Genomic DNA, 12405 nt, shown 5'->3' with positions numbered 1-12405 from the left:
GCCATTATCAACAGTGACTATGTCACGGGTTTCAAGCTGCAATCTGCTGAGGTGAAACTTCTTGCGTATGCGGACGACATAGCGGTATTTTGCACGAACAGAGAAAGCATTTGTGAAGTTACAAACACTCTGGAAAGGTTTTGTAACCAGACTGGATGTCAAGTAAACTGGGAAAGAAGTTCTGGATTTTGGCACCGGGAATGGGATATTACACCGCAATTTTTCTCACGGCTGCAATGGTCTCCCATGCCAATGCGATACCTTGGTGCGCCCCTAGAATGTTATCGCGATCCCAGCCCACTTTGGAACGAAGAGATGTCAAGGGCGAGAGAGAAAGCGGGAGCATGGCAGGGAAGGAATCTGTCAATTTTCTCACGTGCCTTTGTCTGCAATGTTTTTCTAATTTCAAAAATATGGTACCTCATGAATGTGCTGTGTGCTTCGCGGACCTCTATTCAAAAATTGCATCCTATATTTGCTGTCTTTCTTTGGACTTCGACCTGGGAAAAAACGAGGAGAACAAACCTGTTTCTTTCAGTGAAGAGTGGAGGCCTTGGACTGGTTCATTTGTTTTTGCGTCAAGTGGTATCACGCTTTATTTTCTTTCGTGATCAAAATGACACCTTCTTAAGAACGGTTATACAGGTCCGATTGCAGAGGCTACTCCCAAGAAACATAGTGTCCTCTGGTGAGAACATGTGTGGTGCTGTAACCGGATTTTTGCGCGAGGTTGTGCTCTCTTGTAAGTTGTTAGAAGTGCGTTTTTCCCCAGACTATTTGTACAGTGTTCCCAAGAAAAAGCAGTACAAAGATCTTGTGGATATCATGCTGCCGGTGCCATTGTACCGGGCGCCTTATCGTGGAGGCCCAGGGCAGAATATTTTAAAGCGAGTGAAGAAAATGCCAGTTAGGCCAGGCGTGAAAACATTCTTTTTCAAGTTACACTCTAATACATTACCTGTCAAAACGTGGCTTCAAGAAAAAGGAATCTTTGTCCCTTGGACAACGAACTGTCTTTTATGTAAGAGGCCAGAGACAGTCGAACATGTTTTTCTGGAGTGCTGGGACGCGATATTCCACTGGGACGTCCTACAGAGAACTATAAAGAAAGAGTTACCACTAGACCCTTATGGTATCAGGTTTTTACCGGTTGATCACGAAGATGTACCATATGATTTGTTCATGCTTCTTGGCCTCCACAGCTTGTGGAAAACACGAATGCAAGTAAGGCATGCAGATGTTAATACGCGCAGTGCACGTAAAAACTTTATTGAAAGCGCTGCTTACCTTCGGGAATGCATCCGGGCACAGCTTGACCAACCTCAGTGGGTAACACTCCTTGATGATTTAGTGAGTTTGAAGAAATTTTAACTTTGCTCGCCTCAGCTCAAGCGTAGCTGAAGTGCTTTATCGTTTGTGACTTATTGTTCCTCATGTGAACTTCGGAAATAAAGAAGAAAAAACTCGGTGGCGCAACGGTAGCGCGTCTTACTCCAGATCAGAAGGTTGCGTGTTCAAATCACGTCCGGGTCAATAACTTTTTTTCCTTCCGCTGACGCATTATAAGGTCATCTAGTTGTCACTTACCTACCTTATTGCGATAGGCATTGGGCGTCATCTGCACTCCATTGAATATGCGCGCCGATCGTTCTTTTTGCATAACCATACACTGCATGCAGCTTGAACAGAGGTGCGGATATAACAGTTCTGTCGTGACTCGGTTCCGAACGGTCGCTTTTTTCATGTTCTCCGCTCCAAAGGTTTTATCGGCCCCTGGCCGAGGTGCTGCTCAGGCTTCCGCCAGCAGCAATGACTACCGTGTTGTGTTACCCCGTCTTCCTACCGGTAAGCTGGTTGCGATGCTGACTTAAGTGGTCGACCGTACAGAGCCCAAGACTTCAGAGACGCCCTTCGGAACGTTATTGACCTGAAGGAAATAAGTTCCATAGGACAATTTCAGATGTCGCACGTGTGGATGGTGACGTGCAAATCACCAATTACAAAATCAAAGCTAGTCACGTGCGGAGAATTATTCGTAAAAGGTAGACGCTGCCTCGTTATTGACCCCGAGCCCACGGAAGTAAAAATGAAGCTTTTATGGCTTCCTGAGCGTTTGGAAGACGATTACATTCGAGATGCGCTCCAGGCTTACGGGAAAGTGAAGTCCATATCAGTAGAAAGCTGGAGAGTATCGGAAATGGAGCAAATGCGTACCCTCAATCGTGACGTGGTGTTGACTCTTGCCGATGGAGTCGGCGTGGGCGACGTTCCACATCTGCTACACGTTTGTGGAGTGCAGAGCCTTGTATTGATTCCAGGCCGGCCCCCGCTTTGTCTTCGCTGTAACAAGGTTGGACACATTCGTCGAAACTGCAGAACCCCACGTTGTGAAGCCTGCCGACGCTTTGGTCACACAGATGAAGAATGTGTTGTGACATACGCCGACAAGTTACGGCACAGGACAAGGCCTCCAGAAGAAAGCTTGCAGGAACACATAATGGATGTTACTGAGGTTCTCGATGCAACGGGAGACGTTCCCTCTTCCGCGGATACCAGCTCTGCCAGTAAGGCCCCTCTACATGTTAGAGGATGACATCGCAGAACTGCCCGTGGAAAAGGAAAGTACCGAAGAGAAAGAAGCGCCCGCTACCACGCAGCCAGTTGCCGCCCAGCCAGCGAATGAGACAGCCGCTGATGACTCATCTGCTGCACCGAAGCACCTCAACACGTGCGCTGTGCTGGCAGAGGACAACCGAAGTAGCGCGGATACGTCAATTCCGAAGCGCCGTGCGACTAACAGATCAGAGTCAAGCACGGACAGCGAGACGACCAGTACCACAAGAAAAGCACGTCGCCGCAAAACATCGGCACATTCAGGAAAGTGCCGGCGATCACGGTCCAGGAGGCCTGGTGAGAGTTCGGAGGGAGCCTCGCCGTTGCCCTCTAGGACCGACCGCATCGAGAATCAAGTCTAAATAGTGGGTAGTCACCATGGCCCTGTCCCAGCAACTTCTCTTCGCAACTTTGAACGTGCGAGGCCTTAGGTCTTTGCAGAAACAGGCGCAGCTTCGCCGGCTTTTGTCTAGGAAGCGCCTCGACTTCGTCGCCGTGCAGGAGACGAATATTGAGAGTGATGACGAGACAGAAAGGGCTTTGCGACCTTTTCTGTCTGAATATAATGTCTGCGTTTCACACGCTCTTGGTTTATCCGCGGGCTGTTTCCTGTTTCTGAAAAAGAGCCTATTTTGTTCAGCACTTAGTTACCATGTAGACACTGAAGGTCGATATATATGTTGTGATTTTGTGTTGCAGGGTGTGCCATGGCGATTAGTCAACGTCTATGCATTTAATGACGCTGCAAAACGAATTGTCTTCTTTGATACTGTGCGTAGTCTAATGGACTGTGATCGTTGCATTGTGTTAATGGGAGATTTCAATTGTGTATGTGATCCGTGCGATCGAAGCGGCATTAACACTCATCGGGACAGAAGTGGTGAAGTTTTATCTAACCTAATAGAAAGTGCGGGGCTCATTGATATAGGAGTGTCGGGAAAGGGAACTCGCTCTTATACACGAATTCAAGGTCGCTCTTATGCCCGCCTTGATCGGATTTATGTTTCTTCATCCCTCCTCTCCCGGGAACTGTCCTGCACTACTATCCCAGTTTCGTTCTCGGATCATTGCATGGTTATCGCAAAAATTGGTGAGAAATCTGTAACTAATTTCCGACCACAGTGGGCACTCTGGAAGCTTAACTCTGAGCTCCTAAATGATCAGGAATTTATTAATCGCGTGCGCATGACCCTAAAAAATTCTCTTTCTACTGACTTGCCGTTATTTGCAGCTTGGGAACTCTTTAAACAAGAGGTTCGTACATTGGCTATAGAAATTGGATCGCTGAAAGCATTCTATAGAAAGAATGAAGAAACAATACTTCTTAAAAGCCTCCACAACCTTTATCAGATGGAATGCGAAATGCCAGGCACTTACATTGTTGACATAGAAAATCTTAAATGTGAGTTGCAAAAGTATGATGCACTGCGTTACAGAGGTGCGCGCGTTCGATCTCGAAATAGGCGTGCTCTGCAGTCTGAGCAACCAACACGTCAAGCTTTACTTGACGAGCGACGTCACGCTGTTTCCAAAGTAATTCCGGAAATATACTCCGAAGGTAGCCTTCTAACAAATACTAATGACATAATATCTCAGTTCGAAACTTTCTACACTACGTTGTTCAGTGCCCCTCCGGATGATCACGATGCAAAAGTTTTGGAGAGTTTTGTATCTCTTGTAAAACCATTACAGGATGATGAATGTGCAGTTATGAGTGGTAGCCTTACGATCCAAGAAATTGAACTAGCTATTGATCAGCTGCCTCTGTCGAAAACACCCGGCCCTGATGGACTTTCCTGTGAATTTTACAAAGCTTTCAAACCAATTATCAGCCCCCTATTATTGGACATTTTTATTACAAGTTTAGAGGTAGACGCCCTTCCGCAATCTTTTTGCAAAACCCACACAGTTTTAATTCCAAAAAGTGCAGATAAGGAGAAACTGCGTTCTGTTGAAAGCTACCGACCAATCACATTGTCAAACGTGGATTATAAAATTTTTGCAAAAGTTTTATCGAATAGATTGCAATTTGCGATGTCAATTCTCATTGGTTCCCATCAGACGTGTGGAATTAGGGGCCGATCCATTCAAACCAACATACATATCGCCCGTACACTCCTCCAATACTGTTACGGTTCCACTGAGCAGCTTGCAATGCTCCAGGTAGACCTTGCTAAAGCTTTTGATCGTGTCAGTCACTCCTATTTATTTACACTTCTGGAGCATGCCAATGTTGGCTCCGTTGTGCTTAAAGGCGTTAAGCTTTGTTATACGTGCTGTACTACTCGTTTAGTTATTAATGGCCAACTCTCTAAACCCGTTTCCATCTGCTCTTCGGTAAAACAAGGATGCCCTATGTCCCCATTACTATTCGCCCTTTATCTGGAACCGCTATTAGCCCCGAGAAAGAGGAATGGCGCCCTCTCGCGAGTGACGTCACGGCCAGGACGCCGCTCGCTCCGGCTCGCTCGGCTGCCGCGCGCGCTCGTTCCCTTCGTGTATGCTTGGGGCATGGGTGGCTCGAGCCGTACGTATTGAAGAATACGTCGGCTTCTTTCAGCTGCCATACCTTAACCACAGTTTCTTCTTCAAAAGCGTGTGAGTCGAGAAACTTTGCGGCTTGGATATCGCAAGCTAAGTAGCGTTAAAGGGGTCTACTAGGTTTTGCAATGCATATATGCGCCGTGTCTATCGGTAAATTTTGACTAAAAAAGAATATCTGCAAATTCAACGCGCGAAGTTGTGTATGATGCTTCGCTAAACATTTAACATTTTTTTTAGTATTTAGCTATGAGAGGCATTGCATTTTACGTGGAAGAAAAACTTGGTAATTGGCGTCAACATGTTATCTGATTTTAGAAAGACACTGCCCAGCGAAGCTGTCATCATGATTCCTATTACTCTGGTGTGTTGTTCTATCAAATATTACCATTCATTAAACCGTAAAAAAATAGTTAGGCACGCATTTCTTATGAAAATGTTTGCTGCTACTTTCATCCCCCTCTGACAGGCCTCCAAAAAACGAATTGCTCATGGCTGCTAACACGACGGCGCGTCATGTAGAGTATTTACATAGTTAATTCACAAACACCACAGTAGCAATCACCTGAGAGAAAAGTTTCGTTGTTTAGATCGACAGCCACTCAATTGAAAGTGATGAAATGTATCATAGTGGCCCTCAGTAGCCTTTATCGACAATATGGCACACCCCTGATCACGTAACAGTAGCAATCGACTGTCCGTATGGCGAGGCACGCTATGTTCGCGAAACCCATCAGTTCACTTCAACTTCGAATTAAAACCATAAAGCATTCTTTTACAGTGCCAACTGGAATGGCTAAAGTATTCTCGAGCTACTACTACGCAGCTTAGATTGCCTACAAAAGGAAAATTCAAGCACCTTTTGTCTCACCATGTCTCGATCCAGTGTTATTTAATTATACAAACGGATAACTATTCGCTTCGTCGGTACTTAAAAGAGAACCTTGCAGGCTAATTTAAGTTTGCTCCAATCCAATTGCAAACATTCATAAAGAAAGCACCACAAGCCTTGCATATACTTTCACTTGATTTCTGACCCTCCACAGGGGGAATTTCGATATCTTCAATATGTCCCATACTACTAGTCATTGACGCTTCGACTGCTTTCTGGCTGCAGCTATGTGGTCCAGCAGGCATACTTCACTAAAAAAATTGGGCCGAGCAGCCTGTGTCAGTTTGCCACAAAGATTCGTCATGTATATTCCTCAAGCAACAAGCACCAGTAAATTTCTCAAGTGAGTTTGATTTGATTTGATTTATTAATTTCCATTTACACACACACATGTACAGAGGAGTGGTAAATGGAGGTGGATGAGGGAAAAAAGCCGCACAGACGCGGCTTGAGGTAATCTCACCCTCTTAGGTACAATATGGCTGCATGGGGTAACACATCAAGCGCCATATAAATTACATTTATATAGTGGCCATAAAACATTGCAGTTATACAATATATGAAAGCACAGTAAAATATTTCCACGATAACAATGCAAAACACACTGCGGCATTGAAATAAATAAATGATATACACTTGGTAACATAGACAAAAAAAGAGGAACATAACATGCATTATTAATCATTAACAAACGCGCTCTATAGAGGTGAGTTGAACGTGTAGCACGGAAAAGGGAATATATATTGGTACATTCCTATTTGTGCTCTGTAAATAGCTGTAAGCCTTCATTAACTTTACTTCAAATTTCCACCGCTTAAAAAAATAAACACGTGAAGAACCGCCTAATGTTGACAAGCAGTTAAAGAAGCAAGTGAGGCGTGTAGAATCTAAGCTCCAGTATTAGTTAAGTCACCGTGCTACTGCCGAGCGTTTCTGTGAGGAAATGCAAAAATTCAATATTATACCATGAACTACTCGTCGTGAGCAAACCTCTTTTAGCGGAATAAAATCAACGTAACTGCTGTAGAAGTCATATATAGCCAGCTTTGTGACGTACTTGTTGCACCGCGGCAGGTATGGTATCCTAACTGGATTCCTATAGGCTATGCTTTTGCGATTGTCTATCCGCGTATGAAAAACCCGCAATGGGCTGGTCTGCGTCGCTTCGGCTGGCACTGTAGCGTTGCCTTCGAGAGCTGCATTGTTGTCTAAGAAATTAGCTCTTTGAATAAATGTTCGCAACGGAAGACGTCATAAAAATATATTTGAGACGACCACCATAAGTATACAAGCAGAGAGGACGAGGGCGAACAAACGAAAACACCGCAGAAAGCGCCCGTACAACGCACGAACTGTAGCAGACGACAGGCGCGAGTCCGTGCCCTGACGTCACGCGAGCGGCGCTCGCAGCGCCGCCCGTGTTCGTTCTCGGGGCTAATGCTTAAGCATTATTCAGTCGAGTTACATCCATGGCTTCAATATACTGGGTCATGAAGTAAAAGTCTTAGCTTATGCAGATGATTTAGCGTTCTTCTGCACGGATAAGTCGAGTGTTGAAAAGGTAGTATCAACAATACAGGAATTTGGCAGCGTATCAGGAGCACGAATGAACTCCGCAAAAAGCTTAGGCTTATGGTTTGGTTCATGGTGCTATACACCAGAACAGTTTGCAGGCGTTAATTGGACCAATGTCCCGCCAAAGTATCTCGGCATGCCGCTAGACGCATATAAATTAAGCGCACACTATTGGAAAGAACAAGTTTCGGCCCTGCAAAGTTACGCCCAGACATTCGTTCCACACCGACTTTCTATTTTTGGGAAAGCCGAGGCCTGCAATACGTTCTTGGCAACAAAAATTTACTATGTATTGCAAGTTATACATTGTGCCAGGCTCTACATCCAACGCTTTCACCGAATCTTTGCAACCTTCGTATGGTCTTCAACTTTTGAGCCCATGAGGCGAGACAATATTTTCAGGCCCGTTAGTGAAGGTGGGCTGGGTTTAGTGCATCTTTATGTGCGGCAAATAGTGTCTCGTTTCTTCTTTTTTCGCGATACATCGCATCCTATACTTCGGTCATTCATGCAAGTCACACTTGTTAATGCGTTACCCGACTTAATTGTTTCTTCGAATTTTTCTTCGCGTTTATGCTTGTGGGGATTCATGCAAGAAGTTTACTTGGCGATTCGTTTCCTGACAGTTCGGTTTTCCACTGAATACTTGTACTCTGCGTCGCGTAAAACGTTATACAAAGATCTATTATGCATGCTTTTTCCGCCTCCATTTTACCGATCACTATACATTCAATGGCCAGGTCACGATGTTCTAAAGCGAGTTCGTAAAATGTATGTATCCCCTTGCTGCAAAACGTTCTTTTATAAACTTCATAGCGAAACCATACCGGTTAAAACATGGCTACAGAAAAAGGGTATCTTTGTCTCTTCTGTTAACTGTCGACTTTGTGACGTGCCAGAGACGATTGAACATTGTTTTATTAGCTGCACCGACGCCATACTATTTTGGGATGTCCTCCAACGGACTTTAAAAAAAGACTTTGACATCAACGCTCATACTGTGCGATACCTGCTGCCGACCGCTGATAATAGTGCACCTTTTGATTTGTTTTTTCTCATCGGCATGCACAGTTTGTGGAAAACGCGAATGATGGACAGAAACGCCGAAACGGTTGTACCTACAAGGGTGAATTTCATCCAAATGACCCTACATCTAAAGCAGGTTTATGATGGACTTGATACCCAGCCGGACTGGTACCCCATTTTGGTGAGGTGCCTATCCTTACCACCCTTCTAAAGTGAAACCACATTTCTACCCACAGGATGAACGATGCCTTTTCTCTGAGTGACTGCGAGTGTGCTCTCCATTTCTACCACATTTCTACCCACAGGATGAACGATGCTTTTCTCTGAGTGACTGTGAGTGTGCTCTCCATTCTCTGAATATGCACAACTGGTGAATATCGGGAGGTGCTACTGTAATAAATACCATGAAAGAAAGAAAAAAAAAGACTCGGTGGCGCAACGGTAGCGCGTCTGACTCCAGATCAGAAGGTTGCGTGTTCAAATCACGTTCGGGTCAATGACTTTTTTTCTTTCCGCTGACGCATTATACGGTCATCTGGTTGCCACTTGGCTACCTTATTGCGATAGGCATTGGGCGTCATCTGCACTCCATTGAATATGCGCGCCGATCGTTCTTCTTGCATAACCAGACACTGCATGCAGCTTGAACAGAGGTGCGGATGTAACAGTTCTGTCGTGACTCGGTGGCGCAACGGTAGCGCGTCTGACTCCAGATCAGAAGGTTGCGTGTTCAAATCACGTCCGGGTCAATAACTTTTTTTCCTTCCGCTGACGCATTATAAGGTCATCTGGTTGCCACTTGGCTACATTATTGCGATAGGCATCGGGCGTCATGTGCACTCTGCTGAGAACGCGCTACGATCGTTCTTTATGCATAACCATATACTGTATGCAGCTTGAACAGAGGTGCGGATGTAACAGTTGTGTCGTGACTCGGTGGCGCAACGGTAGCGCGTCCGACTCCAGATCAGAAGGTTGCGTGTTCAAATCACGTCCGGGTCAATAACTTTTTTTCTTTCCGCTGACGCATTCTACGGTCATCTGGTTGCCACTTGGCTACCTTATTGCGATAGGCATTGGGCGTCCTCTGCACTCCATAGACGAGAAAACCATGGCCAGGCGGCGCTACTGCGCCTCCTGACAGCGCCCCCAATGTAGAAGCGTCAAGCCGCGCGGTCGCGCCGTGGCGCAGTCTCCGCTTTGTTTACATTGTGTTGTCCGCGCTTTCCTTCGCTGCTCGTGCTCACGGCGCTCCGTTTTCGACGGCGGCAGATCGCCTGCTTGCGGAACAGCGATGCAAATATTGCCGTGCGGTTTCAAGAAGGCTGCCGACGCCGACACCTTTTTTTTTTCGTGGCGGCAACCTCACGATAGGGGAGCGTCTGCTTCCGAACGTGTGCGGCGTTGAACTAATTGTGGACGGTGATGTGATGGTGAAAGCCAAGTGCGTGTCACAGGTGTCCGACAAGATCGTAGACGACGTCGAGTTAGAGGTACGCACCATGTTCAGAAATTTAGCCACTTTTATTTCAATAACAACATAAGTCACACTGGCAGCAGGAACTTCTGTTGTCATACTACTCGATGACTGCAGATCCATTGGGCTGCTTCTTGACGGTTCCGTCGCTTCACAAAGGCTTGTTCTGGCCTCTGTTTCACACGTGTCTTGCCGCTGCTCAAGAGCTGCGTCGCTGCAGTAGGAAAGCACATGTCCCGGTGGTGCTGACTGCTGAGAAGACTGTTGTGATTGCCATTGGTCTGTTTGGCGCCGCTTCCATCTGCATCGCATATGAATGAAACAGTATGTGTGCCTATTTGTTGTGGGGATCAAATAACTCCCAATAATATGTTTGCAAAGGTAACGTTCCTGTGATTGTGTGCATATATTATTCTACAAGAGTGGTACCACTACAAGTTATGATACTTGCACACTTAGATACTTAGAAAGCATGGGCAAACAGCAAACATAACGCGCACGTCTCGAGCGGCTGCTTTCCGATCTGCCGCTTCCCGACGCACGCGACGACCGCGGCTTGCATTAAATACGGTCTGCTACCACACAAAAGTAGCGCACGGCCCCTTTCGTTACCTGCACAACTAGTAATTTAAGTTGCAGCGTTTGGAAAAAGGAAATAATTCTCTTGAGCTCGTCCATGCCGATCGCGAGGGAAGGCACAGTGCAATCAAATAAATTCGGAGGTTCCAAGTGCCAAAACCATGCCAAAACCATGCCAAAACCACGAAATCATTATGAAGCCCGCTGTGATGGGGAGTCTCAGGAATAATTTTAAGCTCTGGGGGTTCTTTAACGTGCACAAAATTCAAAGCACACGGTAACAAGGGTGTTCTTGCATTTTGCCCCTATCGAAATGCGGCCGCCGTGGCTAGGAATCGAGCACGCGTCAGCGGCGCAACACGCCTGCATTTACCGCTAACAAACGGCGGATGTCACCACAATTCAACAACGCGACACGACTAAACAAACGGCCGTGCACTAAAAACAGGCATATGACTATTCCGCTTTCAAGATATTACACGCGAATGCGAAAGTATGAGACTTGCTTGACTCGGCGCACTGCAGTTACCCATGCTAGTCGTCTGTCCTTCTCGTACCATTTCCCAGGAAATCTATAGAACTTCACGGGCGGCGTACGACCTTTAGTGTTTTGGAGGCTGCTGTGGCAATCAACAACACATCAGTATTGCGTGCCACCTTTCCTGGCTGATGAGGTCGCACTCGGCGTCGCAAAAACCACGCGCACGAGCGATCCCGCCGTACAGAACACAGGCGCGCGCTAGCGCAACGACGACCCTCCAAACTTTCATCGGTCCGCTAGGGGAGCATTCGGCGCTGGTGCCGCGCGGGCAAACTTTAGGTTGCCTCGTCTATCGAATATGCGCGCCGATCGTTCTTCTTGCATAACCATACACTCCATGCAGCTTGAACAGAGGTGCGGATATAACAGTTCTGTCGTGACTCGGTGGCGCAACGGTAGCGCGTCTGACTCCAGATCAGAAGGTTGCGTGTTCAAATCACGTCCGGGTCAATGACTTTTTTTCTTTCCGCTGACGCATTATACGGTCATCTGGTTGCCACTTGGCTACCTTATTGCGATAGGCATTGGGCGTCATCTGCACTCCATTGAATATGCGCGCCGATCGTTCTTCTTGCATAACCAGACACTGCATGCAGCTTGAACAGAGGTGCGGATATAACAGTTCTGTCGTGACTTGGTAGCGCAAGAGGCCACGTCCGGCCACCTTTGTGTTCCGACGTGGGTAACATGGGCTCCCAAGGAGCGGATTCAGCGGCCCTTTCAAGCCGCGGAAACGGGTCTTTTGCTTCGGTCGACCAGGACTACCAAGTTGTATTGCCTCTACTGCCAACAGGTCAGGTTGTTACGGATACCATTTTTCTTCATGCGGATTTACGTGCGCGCCCATACCGAGTGGAAGATTTTCGCGATGCCTTGGGAAATCTTGGAGCACTTCCCGGCGTTGTCGCTTTGGGGGCGTAGAGGATGAATCACGTTTGGGCCGTGACATTCAAGAGCGCTAAAGCAACGAACAAATTTTGTCAAAAGGGGAATTTCGAGTGAAGAGTCGCCGGTGCCAGGTAGCTAACCCCAACGACCAAGGCTTACGAATGAAACTGCACTGGCTTCTTTACGGGGTCAGCGATGATGAAGTGCGTGCGGCCTTGGCTCCATATGGAAAGGTTTCGGAAGTAACGAAGGAAAAATGGCGCGTACGTGGTA

At 46.7% G+C, this 12405-nt stretch overlaps 1 protein-coding gene and 5 non-coding genes across 7 annotated transcripts in view; all 6 read left to right on the top strand.

The window, feature by feature from the left end:
- Positions 1-12405, top strand: part of LOC139054661 (uncharacterized) — a 62508-nt gene that overhangs the window by 15191 nt on the left and 34912 nt on the right. The gene's annotated exons all lie outside the window — the stretch shown is intronic.
- Positions 1462-1533, top strand: TRNAW-CCA (transfer RNA tryptophan (anticodon CCA)). Its single transcript has one exon. It is a non-coding gene; the product is annotated as a tRNA-Trp (tRNA).
- On the top strand, positions 9072-9143 carry TRNAW-CCA (transfer RNA tryptophan (anticodon CCA)). The gene has a single exon. It is a non-coding gene; the product is annotated as a tRNA-Trp (tRNA).
- Positions 9325-9396, top strand: TRNAW-CCA (transfer RNA tryptophan (anticodon CCA)). Its single transcript has one exon. It is a non-coding gene; the product is annotated as a tRNA-Trp (tRNA).
- TRNAW-CCA (transfer RNA tryptophan (anticodon CCA)) lies at positions 9578-9649 on the top strand. The gene has a single exon. It is a non-coding gene; the product is annotated as a tRNA-Trp (tRNA).
- Positions 11623-11694, top strand: TRNAW-CCA (transfer RNA tryptophan (anticodon CCA)). Its single transcript has one exon. It is a non-coding gene; the product is annotated as a tRNA-Trp (tRNA).

This window comes from Dermacentor albipictus, chromosome 1 (genome assembly GCF_038994185.2).
Source record: "Dermacentor albipictus isolate Rhodes 1998 colony chromosome 1, USDA_Dalb.pri_finalv2, whole genome shotgun sequence".
NCBI classification, from domain to species: domain Eukaryota; kingdom Metazoa; phylum Arthropoda; class Arachnida; order Ixodida; family Ixodidae; genus Dermacentor; species Dermacentor albipictus.
This window is presented reverse-complemented; position numbering and strand designations above follow the sequence as displayed.